At 32.8% G+C, this 4,188-nt stretch overlaps 1 non-coding gene across 1 annotated transcript; it reads left to right on the forward strand.

Annotated features, from left to right (window-relative positions):
• The first annotated feature begins 3,762 nt into the window (after positions 1 to 3,762).
• Positions 3,763 to 3,866, forward strand: LOC138080524 (U6 spliceosomal RNA). Its single transcript, XR_011144983.1, has one exon. It is a non-coding gene; the product is annotated as a U6 spliceosomal RNA (small nuclear RNA).
• Positions 3,867 to 4,188: the final 322 nt, after the last annotated feature.

Consider the following 4,188-nt stretch of genomic DNA (forward strand, 5'->3'; position numbering starts at 1 on the left):
CATGGATTATAGGGAGACAGTATGCAATCTCTAGTATAGTAGCCATACATATTCTCTACATTTGCTTAATTTTTTCAAATATTCTTTATTTTTTCCTTATGTGCCTGGTATAGTGCTGGATGGCTGACACTGAGTTATCCCAAATATGCCTCCTATTCCCAAATAGATATTTTTTTCTGTCTTGTTGGTTAAACAAATACTATTCAAAATTAAAATGCAAATAAATTATGTTATAAACTAAATTGGATGTGTAAAGATTATAACAGGAAGACGTCACAGAGTCTTGAAGGAAGAGTAAAATTATCCAAAAAAGAGAGGGAAAACCACATATGTAGAGAGAACAGAATATATTAAACATTTGAGAAAAAAATAAATTTGATTTACCCAACAACTTAAAGAAAGTTAGTAGGAGTAATAGCAAGAGTGGCATTGTAAAAGTTTTTCTATTTCCTCTTCGTTATCTATTAATCTAGTCCACCAGTGGAGTTTTACATTCACCAAATCAAGTCTGGAAAAGCCCTTCAAATATGCCCAAATATTTTATAGTCTTTTCCTCATTTGTTTACTAAATACATAATTTTCCAAGCTTTTACTCATCTCTGGATTCCATTTTTTCTTTCAAAATGCAGCTATGCTGATCTTTAGACACCCCCTCATTTCTACTGGCATCATTTGTGATTGTATCATCAGAATATTATTTTTGAGTGGTTGTCTTTTGATATTTTCATTACAGGTCATTTTTATTTGTATTTTTCCAAATTTTTTTCTTTAAAACTGACATTTAGATTTTCTTTATTATAATGGTGTCATTTGTTCCCAATGTTAATTTCATAAAAGGCATATAATTTATAGTAATAGAAATTTGGAGAATTGAGTAGATTATGTTTGAAAATGAAGTACAAATATGGACTTCAATAATTAAAATTAAGATAATATTCATTTTCTGGGATGCACCTTTGATTTTTTTAGTAATGAAAGATCTACATTGGGTTATGAATCATATTTCATAATTAAGTAATAGACGAGATCACTAGTCCACTGTTCTCATTTCAAAATTCATGTGACTGAGGTCTGCTGAGATGTGTCACTCCCAAAGTTACCTGAGTGATAAAAGATAACACTGAAGCACATACCTGCAGTTCTTCTGACTCTCCGTCCATTGTTCCTTCCCATATCCCTGAGGCTTCCACTGAGGTTTGGTTCTGCCTCTATGTGGTAAATAGTGGCTTGAAATGGGTAACCAGATTAAGGAATGAAGCAAGATATAAAATTTTTGTTGTGTTTTCACTTGCTACATACACTGATCAAGTGAGTTAAGTGGCTTAAGGCATAAATTGATACAAGAAGTTTAAAGACCAAAGCAAAATATTCTGTCCTATTTTGTATACTCTATCATCAACTAACTCCATGTTAACCCTATTGGAATATATACATCAATTATATACACACACACACACACACACACACACACACACACGCACACATGTGCTGTGCTGTGTTTAGTTGCTCAGTTGTATCTGACTCTTTATGATCCCATGAACTGCAGCCCACCAGGCTCCTCTGTCCATGGGGATTCTCTAAGCAAGAATACTGGAGTGGGTTGCCATGCCCTCCTCCAGGGGATCTTCCCAACCCAGGGATAGAACCCAGGTCTCCCACATTGCAGGAAGACTCTTTACCATTGAACCACCAGGGAAGCTTAACACACACATATATACACATATATAAATATATACAATTATATGTCAGTATATGTAATTTATTGGCCTCCCCAGTGGTGACAGAAGTAAAGAAACTGCTGCCATTGCAGGAGACATAAGGCATGTAGTTTGGACCCCTGGGTGGGGAAGATCCCCTGGAGGAGGGCATGGCAACCTACTCTAGCATTCTTCCTTGGAGAATACCATGAACGGAAGAGTCTGGTGGGCTACAAGCCATAGGGCCACAAAGAGTCGGACACAACTGAAGCAACTTAGAATGCTGCCTTTATAACTGATATATATGTGTATATATGATATATATGAAAGCTTGAATAGATATAACAAATACACTTATAAACTGTGTGGCTTAAAATTTCGCTCAAATTTTAATTTGAAAATTAAATTGATATTTGATCACTGGAAAGGGTAATTACATAATTATGACACAAATTTAGTTTAAAATCACCTTTTTATGCATAAACAATACAAGAAATGCTTGTTAGTTCCAATGGTTTATAATAGAGACAACTGTAAGCTTAAGTAAGAGCAATGTTCCTTACTGATCCTCTGTGATGTTCTGTAAAGTTTGTCTTCACATATCTTTAAGAGGCAATTTACTCTTCTCTTCAAAGCTAAGCAAAATGTATAAAAACCCAACCCTATTTAAGTAAAAATTTAAAAATAATATAACTAAAGAAAAATGAGAACAGCTTCTATTGATCTCTTCAGTATTGTTAAATGTGGGTTTAGTCCCACATGGAAGGAATTGTTTTAATGAAAATATTCAAGACTATCTGCTGAGGACAGCTTAAATGCCCTTCGTATGCGTTTTATAAAACTTACCAAAATTAAGCATCAAAATGTGAGCACAAATTTGAAAACAACTTTCAAAGTCTTAAAATATTCGTGTAACATATTTATGATCATATTTCAAAGTTTTCTTTTTCTTCCATCTTTTGGATATAGTGTTTTTATCAAATCTATAAAGAAATATTTGACATATCAGGATGGCATATTGTTTAAAATAATGATATATCAAATTTATAACCCTGGCAACTCAATTTCATAAATATGGCTGCATGTAAAAATATGAACTATAAACATTATTCCAAGAATGTAACAGCAACAAGATTCTTCCAGCACAGATTACCAACTTCTCAATCCTTAATGTATTTTAGCTCTGTCTCCATTCCATGTAACCTACCCTTCATTTTCTTCCTAAGGACTCAACATTAGACATACAGTTTTAATAAATGGCATCTGTTTTTCCTTTTTCCCCTGTTTCATAAAGACTTCTAGACTTATGAAATATGAACAAACCTAGGAACTAAAGATCAAAACCATAAAATGTTATAATGCTAATACTTATCAATTTTACTAGTTTAATCACCATTTGGAATAATGTACAAAAAATTACTTTGCTAAAGAAAGACGTGAAATTTTACTTTATTCAACTTTAAAACTACACAATAATATTTTTAAAGTTTAATCAAAACAGCCTAGAACACTCCCTCTGGCATTGTTGTGATACATTACACTGTTTTAAAATTTAGTATATGAGAGGAATAATATTCAGTAAATTAACTTCTAGGCTTATGAAACATGAACAAACCTAGGAACTAAAGATCAAAACCATAAAATGTTATAATGCTAATATTTATCAATTTTAATAGTTTAATCACCATTTGGAACAATGTACAAAAATTACTTTGCTAAAGAAAGAAGTGAAGTTTTACTTTATTCAACTTTAAAACTACACAATAATATTTTTTAATTTAATCAAAATAGCCTAGAACACTCCCTCTGCCATTGTTTGATTTAAATAATCTTCGATCAGTATTTATCTTAATAATAAATGTATACACTAACATATAAAATACACTGCAGAAATGGAGAGAGCAATAGATATGTTAACCAATTAATGAATGTTTTCAATGATTACTTTATACAGTCTAAATGCCATGTTTCATCTAATCTAAGGTGAAGATTTTCTTCTCACATTTAAAAATCTCTGAAATCAGGATGGGTCCTAAAATGACTCCAGTCAGGAAGCAGTTGTGACAGAATTGTCATTGTCTGCCCATGTGAATCAAAACAGCAAAGAGAAGATTAGCATGGCCCCTGTGCAAGGGTGACACACCAATTTGTGAAGTGTTCCATATTTACTGAACTACCACATGACCCTGCAATCACACTCCTGGGCATATACCTGGAGAAAAACATGGCACAAAAGGATACATGCACCCTCATGTTCACTGCAGCACAGCTTACAATAACTAAGACATGGAAGCAATCTAAATGTCCATCAACAGAGGAATAGATAAAGAGGATACGGTACATATATACAATGGGATGCTATACAGCCATTGAAAGGAATGAAATGATCTCATTTGTAACAACATGATGGACCTAGAGATTGTCATACTGAATAATTTAAGTAAGACAGAGAAATATCACGTGCTATCACTTACAGGCAGAATCAAAAAAT

This window comes from Capricornis sumatraensis, chromosome 5 (genome assembly GCF_032405125.1).
Source record: "Capricornis sumatraensis isolate serow.1 chromosome 5, serow.2, whole genome shotgun sequence".
In the NCBI taxonomy this organism is placed as follows: Eukaryota; Metazoa; Chordata; class Mammalia; order Artiodactyla; family Bovidae; genus Capricornis; species Capricornis sumatraensis.